Source organism: Podarcis melisellensis (assembly GCF_964234715.1).
Source record: "Podarcis melisellensis genome assembly, chromosome: 4".
NCBI classification, from domain to species: domain Eukaryota; kingdom Metazoa; phylum Chordata; class Lepidosauria; order Squamata; family Lacertidae; genus Podarcis; species Podarcis melisellensis.
Genome location: NC_138531.1, coordinates 23,165,116 through 23,180,382, shown reverse-complemented (window position 1 = coordinate 23,180,382; position 15,267 = coordinate 23,165,116). Strand labels below are relative to the sequence as shown.

The window sequence follows — 15,267 nt, the reverse complement described above, 5'->3', positions numbered from 1 at the left end:
AGAATCTTATTTTTAACGTGATATTTATCCATAGTTTGTCTTTTCTTTTAATGACATTTAAATTCTTATTCCTTTTAGCTAGTTTGTTGGTACCATGTTATTGCAAATCTTACATCTTTATTAACATTCATACAATTGATAATGTTTCTGTAAATAGTCCTTAAATTTCTTCCAATCCTCCTCCACCAGTTCTTCTCCCAGGTCCACTATCCAACCATCTCATCCTCTGTCATCCCCTTCTCCTTGTGCCCTCAATCTTTCCCAACACCAGGGTCTTTTCCAGGGAGTCTTCTCTTCTCATGAGGTGGCCAAAGTATTGGAGTCTCAGGTTTAGGATCTGTCCTTCCAGTGAGCACTCGGGGCTGATTTCCTTAAGAATGGATAGGTTTGATCTTCTTGCAGTCCATGGGACTCTCAAGAGTCTCCTCCAACACCATAATTCAAAAGCATCTTCGGCGATCAGCCTTCTTTATCCAGCTCTCATTTCCATACATCACTACTGGGAAAACCATAGCTTGGTCCATGGACAGAGCCCAGCAGCATATGAGGGGGGCAGGGAGCACTGCTTCCCCTTCACTCTACTAAGACTGCCGTCCTAAACACACCTACTAGGGAAGAAGCCCCACTGTGCCCAGCCCCACTTTTGAGTAAACCTTTACAGGATTGTGCTGTAAATCCTATATCTTTCCCTTTGTCACAAAGCAGCATTCCACTCAGCAAGCCTTTTAACCCTAATTGCAAAGGAGGAGACAAAAGGTATTGCTCCTAAGAACCAATTTCTTCTCACTGTCAGGGTTCTTTGCTCTACTGCCAATTCTGTCGCTTCCGATTTGCGCCTTTGCCTTCCCACTTATCTATCTACCAGGCTGGTGCATGAGGGAAGCTACCAACCCAAAAGTAAGAGTGATTTCATTTGATCCCACAGGCAACACTGTCAGCACTTAACTCCACGATGGCTTCTAAAGACTTCATCTGTGAGGTAGACATTAAACTCAAGAAGACAACATTTTAAGCTCTTAATAAGGTCATTGTCAGAACAGTCCTAGGGAGGTAGGTGGGAGGGAAGAACCTGTGGCAGAGGAACTACTACTTCCTACTAGACTCACATCCTACACCGGTGGTGCCAGGTAGAGGGGGCTTCAGCTCCCCCAATTCTGAGGGGGCCACTCCTCCACCGCCGGGGGCCCTCCATGCGCCCTGGCCTCTACTCGGCAGCCCAGGAGCCAGACGGGGCTGGGGCTGGGACAAGCAAATGCGAACATCATCCTCTTCATGTCCCGCCCCCACTGGGCAGCATTACATGACCACACCCCCTCAATGTGGGGGACAAGTTGGCACCCCTGTCCTACACAGAGAGTGGCAGTTGTCCCTTTCCTCTCCATCAGATGTAAAACTTTCTCCCTCCCATTTGTTTTCAACAGTGGGAGAGTGTTGGTGATGGAGCTTTTTGTCACCACCATGAGGGGGCCTATAGTGGTGAACCTCATTCTCTGACCTCAGAGATGGAGTCCACAAGAGCCAACAGCCCCTCAGTGCCCTTTCTACATGCTGATATTGGCTACATAGCTGTGTCTCTATTTTTTTTTTCCTATTCAAAATCCTTTATTAGGCATAGCACACCACACATACAAATCATAATACAATATAATATAAAATAATAATACAACAAAACATCATCAGCTACCATTAACAACCACTAAGTCTCCTTATCCTGGCCCATTCTTTCTTCATGGAGCTGTGTCTCTAAACCAGGCTTCCTCAACCTCAGCCCTCCAGATGTTTTTGGCCTACAACTCCCATGATCCCTAGCTAGCAGGACCAATGGTCAGGGATGACGGGAACTGTAGTCTCAAAACATCTGGAGGGCCGAGGTTGAGGAAGCCTGCTCTAAATGCAGGACTTCACTCACCCACCCACAAATTCCTAGTATGTGCCTCCCTGTCAGGATTGGGACCCTAATGTGGGATTAGGGTGAGTCTTTTGTCCCTTTCCAGCTGGGACCCACTGCGCCTACACTGTGCAAAGCAACAAAGAAACGAAACAGCTCCCATTGACGTTTTCTTCCTGCCTCTCTGCTTGCATAAAAGAAAATCTTACCTGGTACAGTAGGCTGGTTTCTATGCACACTCGCTCACCTATGCCTCCCTTTCCTCCATAGAGACATGCAAAAGGCATTATCAGAGTTCAAGGACAAATTCCAGCCAGGCCAAAACCCTCAGATAAGTTGTGAAGCAGGGCTGCTGAGGGTTGTGGCCTGAGGAGAGAGGCTGTGGGACAAAGGAGGGAGTGTAGCCTGTGGAGAGTCAAAATGGCCAGAGAGAAAGGCCTGGAGGGCCATAAGTGACCCCCAACCCTGAGATTCCCTAACCCTGACCAGGTATATCATCGCCATAGCTTTATATTGACATTTCTTGAAGACAGCCAGTCTTGTTTCTGTTTGTCCCACCATGGACCATGTGGCATGTGAGAAATGGACACAAGTGAGAAAGGGCCTTAGCTCAGGGCAGAGGTGCCAGTTTGTGAGGACAATTTGGGGGGAGGAATGGCATGCACATGACGCTGCTATCCTGGCATCATGCGCATCCGGGGCTGAGCCATACACGGCGGTCACATGTCGCCAGCGGTGGCCCCTTCACTACCTCCTGGCACCGCCATTGGCGGTAGGCTGCTGCAGCCCTCCTTCCCCTCTACTGTGCTTTTTGGACATTGGGCAGCTGGCCATCACTCCAGAAATATTCAGGGGGGGGTGAAAGTTCTTGGGTTCCAAAAGCTGGTGCCTCTGTGGTAGGGCATCTGCACTCCATGTAGGACAGATCCCAGGTTCAATCCGTGGTACCTCTCGGCTGGCCTGGACCTGGAGGACACCTGAAGATCAGTGTAGGCCATACTGAGGTACATGGACCGATGATCTGACTTGGTATAACGCAACTTTCTAGCTTCTAATGCAATACCAAAAGTCATAATTATTTGCTGTAGTTCTTTCTCTTTCGTCTCCTTACTTGGCTCTTTTCCTCTTAATCATGACTTTTCAACATATAATTATAATTATTTATACATATAATTAGAATTATATACTGGCAATGGTTGCAGCCAGAAATCAGGTGCTTTGTTTTTCAGTGATCAAGAGTGGAAAGGAAGGATGAAGCATTGCTACAAATATATTTGTTCCTCCTATAAGCTAGTCTTTTTTGCCGCTCACTTCCTAGTAAGTAGAGCTATAACGCTTGCTATATGGAATCTTGTTTTGTAGGATGGAAGAAGGAGAAGGACTACAGCAAACACAAATAGTGGTATGTAATTCTTTATTTTATTGATTTTTTTTCTTCTTTCATCCCTCTTATTATTTTTTCTTTAGCCTCATAACAGTGTGTTGAATACGGTCATTATTCATGATTTTACTTCCATAAAACTAAATACACAGAAATGTTATCACAAATAACCTCTGAAATGGGGCTAAATTCCAAAACAAAATGGGAAGGAAAAATCCATATACACTTTCATTTTTCTGTACAATATTTGACTCTGCTCCATGTGGATTTTATGTTGTTCCAGATATGTGTGTGTGTGTACATAGATATATATCTGTGTGTGTGTGACCTCCAGCGATCCAATAATAAATATTATAAATAAATACAAAAACATTTCCCATAGACTTTTAAAATGCACAATCTTAATAGGTTCTTAACCAATAACCCACTGTGACTCTTTTCCTTTTCGGAAACATTTTCACTGAAATTTGTACTGTAAGTAGCAAGTTATTCATAAAGTACTGAGTTCCCCCTCCCCCCCATTCCCCTTCCCCCCCCCCCATTTGTGCACATAACCCTAACGATAGGGTCTTTGGTTTCGGTGGCAATATTACGTTGTAATTTCCTTGAATAAGTTTACAGAATATTTGCAAAAACCTCACTCTTTTATTGCCGGGGGTGAGAGGGGGCACGTGCTTTCTGTTTTCCTTCGTTGATACCACCTAGCGTCTGGTAACTGTAAAGCATTGAAGCATTTGTGGGAAATGCTATCCAACCAAGTGCATGCTGCTACTTGCTTTCGACTTGTGGTTCTGAACAGGCAGCCCAATTCATGTAAAAACAAGAAAATGTCAGGCAGGGACCCAGAGGCTTAAGTTCAAATCTCCGTTTCTGAAATCTAAGATACCGCTGTCATAATCGCATGCTTTGTTGAGGCTCTGCTTCATGAAAACAAATATAAAATTAATAGTGAATAGTGTTGAACTGTGACCAGGGAAACTGGGGTTGGAATATGCACTCAGCCAATAAGCTCACTGGGTCACCATCTTTTAGCCTAACCTACCTCACAAGGTTGTTGTGAGGATGAAATGGGGAGGGGGAGGAGAACCATCTCCCCTACCTTGAGCTCCTTGGAAGATAAAGGTAGTATATAAATGTCAAAAATAAAATAAAATATGAAGAAGTAGCAGGGTTTTCTGATATCTGGCTATTGGGTATAAAAGGGCATTGTTTCTATTTCTAACTGTTTAAAGGTAGAGGGACCCCTGACCATTAGGTCCAGTCGTGGCTGACTCTGGGGTTGCGGCGCTCATCTCACTTTATTGGCCAAGGGAGCCGGCGTCCAGCTTCCGGGTCATGTGGCCAGCATGACTAAGCTGCTTCTGGCGAACGGCGCTTACCTTCCCGCCAGAGCAGTACCTATTTATCTACTTGCACTTTGACGTGCTTTCAAACTGCTAGGTTGGCAGGAGCTGAGACCGAGCAACAGGAGCTCACCCCGTCGCAGGGATTCGAACCACCGACCTTCTAATCGGCAAGTCCTAGGCTCCGTGGTTTAACCCACAGTGCCACCCCTGTCCCTTTATAACTGTTTGGGACACAGCAAATTTATCCAGGTCTTGCTAGTAGTGTTAATGTGTTTTATATCTGGTGTTTCCTCTGCCGTGATGAATTTTTGGTCCCCCCCCCTTGACATATTGCATTGAAAGCTCCACATACCGAAAACGATGTATTAAAGGTACTGTGTGAAGGCTTACTTTTCTATTAATTTAAGTGAGTTCATTTTTCCCCCCAGTACTAAAACATTTGCCACTTCATTAGTTGCAATCATCATTCCACATACCGTTTTTCTGGCTCCCTTGAAGGCATTCCTTGAGTATTCTGAAGTATTCCTGCCATGAGGCCTGGCAACCTTTGCCCCAAATTTATTTTAATAACATAATCATTCTGCAGGATAAGTAATGCATTTGATTATAGTTGGCTAATTAAGGCGTAATACTTTTACAGCCATATTTCTTTCCAGTAGAATTAAGGAATGAGTTAATTACTTTTGTTCTCCATTTATTGCATTACAATACACACACACACACACACACACACACACACACACACACCGATCATTTTACAATGTAGAGAAGTATAGTCTTGAAAAATGCATATACCCATGCTTGCTAAGGAGTCGAGGCAAAAAACAACACATTGCTTTTTTAAAATAATAGTCTTAGCGAAATTATATCAAGGTGAATCCCACTAATTCTGACATATTTTCTAAGAGCAAAACCATAGACCAGCAGTCCTTGCTGGTGGTCATTTCTGCAAATTAAAAACAACAGCAACAATTTTATTATCTGCTTTAAGGTTCTTTTGGACTGATTTTAAAAAACCCTTGGAAGTTGAACAGAAACGAAAATTCTGTTTTAAAATGTCACATGTATGAGTCTCTTAATGAAAAGCAACTGAAGCCAAGCGCTTTCTGAAACTATCAACAATTTTATACTTTTGATAATCAGTGCACAGGAATGATTTAACCCAAAGGGTTTACCAGTGCTTAAAAGGCTGACCTTTAAAATCTGTCATTTCCACGGGAGCTGACCATGTCTAGTGCCTACTGACTCTAAGCGGAGCTGCAGATGTTTACCCCTCTTCGAAAATAAGGCTATTGCAGTTATTTTTATTTCTCAGCAGAATTTCTGCTCAAGCAACCAAAGTTCCAGTGGCAGATGGTGGTTTCAACCTTGCACACACTGAATACGTATTCAAGGATACGAACAGTGTTTCTATGGTAATGGGAGGCTCTACATCTCAATGTGTATTCTGTTCAAATTTCCTATAAATACATGCTGCATTTATTAAAACTGGATCTATAATCTCACAATGTTTTTAATGCAAATCATTCATGCCTTCTGCCCTCTATCCATGTCGAAAGAGAAGCTCTGTTTTTCCTTGTATGCATTCGTGGTGTGTAGTGATAATGGCTGTGTTGGCCTCTGACAATTAACTTCTAAGAATGAACTAGATGGCAATGCAGTGGACATTCTGGTGCTAGGAGAGCTGTCTTTCAGCAGGGAAAGGCAGCTACTCGCCACTGCCACTGGCAGAACCTGACTGTGCTCTACTAAGGATGTGTTGTGCAAATATGCATTATCTTCTGTTTCTGATGCAAAACACACATATGCCTGGTTGCAGATGAATTCCAGTCAGGCAGCAGATTTGAGAATATACAACTTCAGGGGGAAAGCAGAGAGTGGAGGCTTATGCAGGATTCGAATCTGCCTTATATTGCTATCTTTGCTTTTGAATGAAGAATACAATATGGAATAAAAGCAGCCATGGATAATATGCATGCAATGTGTGACGGTTCTGCATGGAATGAACTCTATATCTGCTCCTGCAGATAGGGGTCCTGAACATGCATTACCAGCATGTGGGAGGGGAGGGCAGAGGTATCCAAGAAAATAAAGGGGTGGATTTCAGACATTCCTATTTGCTATCATTATAACAAGATGAAAGAAATGCCCCTAAAAAGCAGAAATAACTGGGGGTCTATACGGGTGCTGTTCACGTACAAAAATGTTGCACAACTTCACAATTTAATGCAATTTTGTCCTCTGGGCCAGATTTTCCCCAATCCAACCTAGTTCTTGGATGAGAGCAAAGGCACACATGCCTCTACACTGTCCTGTCTGTACATGAGGGATTCAGTGCCTGAATACCTTCTAGGAATGTAATATTCAACACATATAAGCACTGATTTCATCATTTAATTATGAAATCAACTACAGTTTTCACCTATGTGTGTTGCTGGACAATCCAGCGTTCGAAACTCCCACTGTTCTAGGCGCATTTTGTGACCGGGAATTTCATTAGTGTGAGCAGTTTCTGAGCTCTGGGTGCAGTACTGCGTCTAAGATTTCAGATCAAAACTTCAGACTGGAAGAAAAGGAGGACCTTTTTCTGCCTCCCCACTTCCAGCTATTCTCTGAAGACTAGGGAAGAGACCCTCTTAAGAATATTAGTGGGGTGGGCAGGGGAAGGACTAAACCATGTGGAAAATGAACATAATATTTTAGCTGCTGGTCATTCATTTTTAGCTTTGTATTCTTGTTATTAAAAAAGGGGGGGCTAGACATTCCGTTGTTGCGCCCATAACCTAAGATTAAGGTGCCATTTAGCTCCTGACTTTCATATCTCAGCTTGTAACACTGGGACAATCCATGTTGACAGGTGGGGACAGCCCACCATACAGACAGGAAGGAGCTGCACTCACTTGCTGCCCTTAATGAACTGGGCTGGGTTAGAGGAGAAATGTCCCATCCCATCCTGCCCCTTCTAGACTGTCCTTGCATGTATACTGAATTAGTGAATTCACACAAATATATATAAGACTTGAGTACTCATCACTTGAGTACTCAACATGAACAGGGGAATGTGTGAACCCAGTCAAAAAGCTTGAGTTTGCAGTAATTTGAAAGCTCTGTCTGTAGTGGTTGATCCATGATGATTCGATGATTTTAACAAACCTGCATAGTTTCCAGTGGTTTGATGGGGAAGGGAAGGGAGAGGGGGAATAGTTGACTTAGGCTTTGCTTCATTTAAAATCTTGGTTAAGCACGATCCTACCTTCTGTAACAATTATGACTTCTCCTTATTTTTGATCTTTAAACTTGTATATAATAAAAAGTACTGGTGTATTACATAGCATTAATATGCACCATCATTTTACCAGTGTATGTATCTTTTTGAATATACTGCCTTGGCGTTCCTCATTTTTAAGGTGCTACTTTTTTGGCCAAGGTCACAACACCACAACTTGTGTCCCACCATGAGAATGCAAGCCTGCTATGCTGCTTGCCTGGAACTGCAGGGGGTGCATTCTCAAGCACTTGGCAGTGTGTGAGTGGTGGTCTGCCCACTGAATGGTAGGCCATACTAACTGTCTACAGGCTTGTTTCTGACCTAAGTGTTAGACATTGGAAGGTTCCAGGTTCTGGAAGGAACTATGATACTAATTTATATGAGGTTGAAGATGACTGAAGGTTTGCTTTTCTGGAGGACTGAGGACCCGTGCTGTCTGTGAGGTTTGTGGGGGTGTTTTTTGTTCTTGTTCAAAATAATATTTCAGGGTTATCTGAACAGTCAGGGATGCTCTCAGCTTCTCCATTGTGAACAAAGTTTATTTTGGGATTTGTGAATGTATAAATGGTATAGAGAACTGGACCATCTCAAAGTATCCACACTTCCCAAGAGTAAAGCAGAAGAGCTACTGGGAAACACATAGCAGTGTAGATGGAACATATGGTTACTAAATCCTACAGTAACATTATTGCAAGTTCAGGCCAAATATGGACAGTAGATTGAAGGACAGGACAATTATAACCTTCACAAAATGTCACAGCGTATCCTCCCAGGTGCATAGGAGAATTCCACCTACCTATCTTGTAATACTACATGGGAAATAGATTGCAGAATTTAGTTTTTCTTGATGAATGATATTTTGCATTGTTTACAGCAAGGAAAAGGAAGCTTTTTGGCTCCATATTCCAGATCCTTATTCGGATTTGCCTCACAGACCAAATCTGGCCTGTGGGCAAGTCTGCCCACCTGTCAATCATCTAACATTAAACGGTAAAAGGACCCCTGATCATTAGGTCCAGTCGTGGCCAACTCTGGGGTTGCGGCGCTCATCTCGCTTTATTGGCCGAGGGAGCCAGCGTACAGCTTCTGGGTCATGTGGCCAGCATGACTAAGCCACTTCTGGCGAACCAGAGCAGCGCACAGAAACACCATTTACCTTCCCACTGGAGTGGTACCTATTTATCTACTTGCACTTTGACGTGGTTTTGAACTGCTAGGTTGGCAGGAGCAGGGTCCGAGCAACAGGAGCTCACTCCGTCGCGGGGATTCGAACCACCGACCTTCTGATCGGCAAGTCCTAGGCTCTGTGGTTTAACCCACAGCGCCATCCGCATCCCTCACCTGACATTACAAGGGTGTTAAGTGATTTAGTGCTTTGGAGTCCTGAAGTTGGGGCTCTGCTAAAATAGGCGGAGGGGGGAATTTGTTTCAGTGTAAACCTGGGTCACCAGGGAGCATGATTTCTGTTTTGTCATTTCCATTGATTGTTAACCACCTTGAGTGGACCTAATGAGTGCAGTAATGTAGAAAAGTAGTACACGACTTTAAAAGGGCATGATGATGTTTGAGGTTCAAGCAGACCAATTCACACTCCTATACCTCCAACTTTCTGCTTTTCTTTTCCAACCATATTCTTGATGACCAGGGACAATACTTGGTCTATTTTTTTTCTCCTTTATTATTATTATTATTTAATAATGTGTTTGTGTTTTTCTTTTTTCTTGTCTAAAATGAAACATTATGCACTTCAGGTCACTGGCTTAAGCCACATTTTAATCCTCATTTTTGGAACCTGACCTACTTTGCTGCAATTCATCTCGCAGCATCTAGACTGGTGTGTGTCATAGTGAGATTGCAGTTACTGTGAGAAAGGATTTGGGTGACACTGGTAGTGGGGATGAAGCAATTTATGCCGCAACACCTCTCCACACCTTTTCACAGAGACTGTCCCAAAGGACTGTCTGCCTTTGTGTTACCAGTTCTATCAGCTGTCATTTTTAAAATGGTGAAATGTTGTTTGTTTTTTTAAATGATGTTCAGGGTTTTACGTCTTTTTATCTCTAAAGCTATTAAATACTTGCTTTCCGTCTACTGAGTGGGGAGGAAAGCGAGAAGCAGAATATGTTTTCTTGTGGAAGCAGAAGTTTCAGTTCTTACTATTTTAGTTGAAATTAATAGTGTGTAGGAAATAACTACATGATTTGAATAAACACAAGCATTTCCAACGACAGCATTTCAACATATGCATATTTCATGAATATATACATAGTGAATCATATTTCATTCTAATATGACGTTTTGGTTTTTATCCAGCATGTTTTGTAAAAATTTCTGAAGGAAGCAATTCAATTTGTATGTGAGCCAATTGTAGATAGGTTTTCCTCCCTAAGCTGAGTTTTGAGTATTAAAACATTGAATATTCATTCCGTGGTGGGGTGGGGATTACCTCTAAATCAAATGAAGTCAGGAAATTAACCCACCATTTCTAGTTACAGGTAGGTGGCCGTGTTGGTGTGCCATAGTTCAACAAAAAATAAAAGAAGAGTTTGGATTTGAAGAGTTTGGATTTGATATCCCGCCTTTCACTCCCTTTAAGGAGTCTCAAAGCGGCTAACATTCTCCTTTCCCTTCCTTCCCCACAACAAACACTCTGTGAGGTGAGTGGGGCTGAGAGACTTCAGAGAAGTGTGACTGGCCCAGGGTCACCCAGCAGCTGCATGTGGAGGAGCGGAGACACGAACCCGGTTCACCAGATTACGAGACTACCGCTCTTAACCACTACACCACGCTGGCTCTCAAAAAATCCCTTCCAGTAGCACCTTAGAGACCAACTAAGTTTGTTATTGGTATGAGATTTGTGTGCATGCACACTTCTTCAGATACCCAATATTTCTGACACTCTGCTTGTTTTCAGTGTTGAGTGCAGAGGAGGACTGGAGTCTTCTGTCACTGCTCCGTCACTCCACTCTCTTCCCTGCATGAAACTCCTTGCCACTTATTGCTACCAGGCTTGTCCTCAAAATATGAATCTGAAGTAAACATTTCCATGGTGGTTTACTAAAAAACGAAAGCAAAACAGAAATGACAACTCAGTTACAGAATCACAATAAATAACAAAAGGAGCAACTAGAACAACGGCAATTAAAACTGTTCCCGTTGCGGCTTAAAAGCCTGGGGAAATAAATAAATAAACTAGCAGTGCAACTGAGGAGACTTGCTCTCGATTCACCACCTGCCTCACTTGAAATTATTGAGACACATGAAGGAGGGCCTCTGAGGATGACCTTAATGTACAGGCAGGTTTGTTTTGGATTTGATGGTCCTCCTGTTGGAATAGAATCATATATCGCGTATAGTGACACCGCGACAGCAGATACAGTCGGATTTTGCTACTTGCTTGTATCACTGGGGCCAAGTAAACCTGATATAGAACGACGGCAATTTCCAGGTCAAACCAGTCCTGGAAAAAATGTTGAAAGGAAGGCAATGCTTAATTGCTGATAAAAGCGATTGGAAAAATTGCCCCCATTGCCACCAGCCCTAATGAAACTGAGGAATGCATTACAGAAAAGGTGTAAATTGTTGTTATTGTTGGGAACAAACTACCTGGCAATTTTCCCATGGAGGTTGAACTACACGGTACCTTTCTCCAGCAGACACTAAAATGAATTACTATGTATTTTTTCTCTTGTTTGGATCCTAGTGGGCTGAGATGCTGTGACTCTGCGGGTATCATTCATGCAGTTGGGGAATAGCTAAACACGCTCCAACTGACATGTTGTTGTGCTGTTTTGCCAGATCCCATAGTTAGCTTCTGAGTGTACTCTTTGTGTAGCACATTTTGATGTCAACCCTCAATGCGTATCACCCTTGCGGGGAGTCTGACAACACAAACGATGTGAGCTGTTCACATTTTGAGCCAAATAGCCTTTCCTTATTAATTCTGGAAGAAAATAAATGAAAATCAAGTTAGAGGGGAGAGAATTAGATTAACTCTAACTCTGCTTGACAGACCATTTCTTTTGTTTTCCATCTGCATTCTCCCCCTCCCTCCCCCACGCAAAACAGAGGCACTGTTCCCATCAAAAACTCTCATTTGTTGATAGGATTAGGATGTCCAGTCAACTGTTCACTCAATAAATTGATAAGGAATTGTCTAATGAAATTATTGGAATTTTCAGACCCTAGGAAATCATGAATTATTTGAGCTTCATGCTTAGGAAACGTGGTTCAATCAGTGCTTATTGCGTTTGACTATATACAGGGTTATTACCTTGCCTGAAATAATTTTGAATGTTTCATTATAGAATGAATCATCTTAAAATAATTGGAGTTCTTTCAGTTGCATCTGATGAAGTAGACCTAAATTCACCAAGGTTCATGCCACAATAAATTCATTAGGTGCCGAATGACTCTCTTGTTTTCATTTCAGAAAAGATTGTTTAGCCTCAATAGTTTAGATGTTGCAAATTAGACGTGTTTTCATTTAGCCCTCTTTATTAATGTTGTTTAATTTATACTGAACATACGAAACAGATTTGTAAAGGGTCAGGCCACTGCTCCATCTCATCCCGTGTTGATCTACCCTGATTGGCAGGAGTTTTCCAAGGTCTCAGACAGAAGTCTTTCCCCAGACTTTTAACAGGGGATACCTGGGATTGTATATAACGGACGTGGGTGGTGCTGTGGGTTAAACCACAGAGCCTAGGACTTGTTGATCAGAAGGTCGGCGGTTCGAATCCCCGCAACGGGGTGAGCTTCCATTGCTCGGTCCCAGCTCCTGCCAACCTAGCAGTTCGAAAGCACCTCAAAGTGCAAGTAGAAAAATAGATACCGCTCCAGCGGGAAGGTAAACAGCGTTTCCGTGAGTTGCTCTGGTTTGCCAGAAGCGGCTTAGTTGTGCTGGCCACATGACTCGGAAGCTGTACGCTGGCACCCTTGGCTAATAAAGCGAGATAAGCGCCGCAACCCCAGAGTCAGTCACGACTGGACCTAATGGTCAGGGGTCCCTTTACCTTTACCTTTACCTGGGATTGAACTTTCCGTAAACAAATTCTGTAAGGCGTGTGCTCTGTTCATAAGGTAAAGGCCATCCCCAGAACACTAATGGAAGCTTATCCGACCTGAGCTGCTAGTCATGGCATCATGCAGGCATCCAAACCCCAAACATCAGCAGCAACAGTTATTACTGAAGAAGGAAGTGCTCCTAGATTGTCGTGCTGAGTAGCATCCTTAAGGGATGTTAGCTTCAAACTTCCCCAACCTGTTGCCCTTCAGATGTTTTGGACTGTGTTTCCCAGTTGGGACTGATGGGAATTTTAGTCCAAAACATATTGAGGGCAACAGGATTGGGGGTAGCCTTCTGTCTGCACAGTGCACAAACCACTCCACAACTTACAGCAGGGGTGCCCAAACTTTTTTCAAAGAGGGCCAGATTTGATGAAGTGAACATTTTTAGGATTGAAGTCACTGAGCTTTTTAAAGGATTTAACCCCAGGACATATACTGCCACAGGGGCCGGATTAGATCAACTGGCGAGCCAGATTAGCCCCCGAAACAGACTTTGGACATGCCTGACTTGCAGGTAGCCTCTGCTGCAAAGTTGATGGGGGCTATAATTGAGTGTTAAAGTTCATGTTTTGTACTGATTTCCTAGATTCAGTCCTCAGGGCCTATAGCTTTTGCTATGCTTAGACAGCAGTGCTAACATACTTCCCAGGATCTTGGAGAGCTGCTGGGGTAGATGGACCAAATGTCTGACTCGGTAAAAGGCAGCTTCATACATTTGTAAAATTAGGTGGACGGTGTTGATTGCACTGCTATATGGGCCAGAGGCAGAAAACTTTACAAGGCAGAGCAATGCTATTCCACCTCTTTCCTGTTCCACCTTCCATGCTATGAGCCTGTCCTGATCTGATCCAGCATTCCATCTCCAGTTTTGAGAAATGCTTAATTCATTTGTATGGCTGAAGTGACAGTCTGGAGATAGATGGAGTCTTGATAAGTGTTGTCTACTTGAATTAACCTGTAGACCTCAATTATCTAATGCAGCAGATAATTGGCTGCTGAGGCGTACAGCAAACCATTTTGTCAATGGCTCATTAATACAGGCATATTTTAAATATGAATCTTTATGAAGGGTTTTATCTGCCCGCTATGAATTGCCAACTCATGTCTGTTGTTTACCAGTGATCAGGTTCCTAGACTTTTGTACTCCTTCCTTTTTTTTCCACATGTCAGAATTGTGAACCAAGGTGACAGGAAAATAGATAAAATATATAGGCAGGGACACTCCAAGGACCTTATCGCTCACACAAGAGGAATGACTGCCACTTCAGCACATGAAATTCAATTATATCCACTGAAAACTTAGAAGCATGTCAACACCAGTCATGTTTGAATATGCATAGCATTTAGGACCAGCAGATTACAGCTGTTGTGCATAATAGCACTCATTTTATCTATAGCAATGTATGCAAAAAAAGCATTAAACAGGGATAGAACCACCCAATGGAAGTGAAAGCTTGCAGTCTGATTCAGAGCCGGCCCTAACATTAGACAGAGCAAGACAGTCACCTCATGTGGCAGATGCTGAGGGGTGTGGGGAATGCTACAAGACAAGGGTGCTCCACACAGCCTGCCCTGTGCCTTCTGAGCTAACCTGCCATCCTCAGGTGTGGTGGAAGACACTGTCCTGTTGCCAGGGTTGAGGTGTTTCAGCTGCTGGTATTCCAGTCATTTTCTGTACATGGACACAGGAGAAAGTACTACCCTACACCTCAGGCAGCAAAATACATTGCACTGCCCCTGATCTGAATCACTGCATGGGCATTGAGGTCAATGGGATTTATCAGGTCTGTGGGTTTCTTTCAAGCTGTTGTCGCCCTCATTGCACAGGCAACAGAGTGTGATTCATGCATTCCTACATTTTTTAATATTAAGAGGCACTTCTTCTGTTAAGAAATAGGAGATGGGTCTAGTGTCTTCGGTCAGAGGCGGGTCATCTGACAGGTTCTGGACCTTGGCAAGTCCCTAAACATGGCAAACTTTGGTGCCATTCCCACATAGCCTCTTAACTGATTATTTTGTACTCTCCGAAATAGAGATAGGAAGCTTGTGGCCTTCCAAATGGACTCTCACTCTCATCAGCCCCTCAGCCAGCATCAGCAGTAGTTAGGGAAGATGGGAGATGTAGTCCAACCAGCTCTGGAGAACTATGGGTTCCACACCCCTGCTCAACACAACTTTTGTTGGAAACATTCATCGAACCAAGCCAATTTCCTGCAATTTCCTGCAAATTTATGATATTAATGCACAGACAGTCATTTTCAGTATGTGAAATACTCAGTAATAATTATGAAGAGTGTTGTTTTTGTTATTGTTT

General features: G+C 43.2%; 1 protein-coding gene across 2 annotated transcripts in view; it reads left to right on the top strand.

Moving 5' to 3' along the window:
* The window catches only part of FGF14 (fibroblast growth factor 14), a 297,609-nt gene that overhangs the window by 166,572 nt on the left and 115,770 nt on the right, over nt 1-15,267 (top strand). Inside the window, exon 1 of one of the 2 annotated variants that reach the window (XM_081908298.1) lies at nt 3,270-3,290. The exons of the other annotated variant lie outside the window; for it this stretch is intronic. The gene's annotated coding sequence lies outside the window, so the exon portion shown is untranslated. Of the gene's footprint in view, nt 1-3,269; nt 3,291-15,267 lie in introns of those variants that run through there. 2 annotated transcript variants of the gene reach the window in all.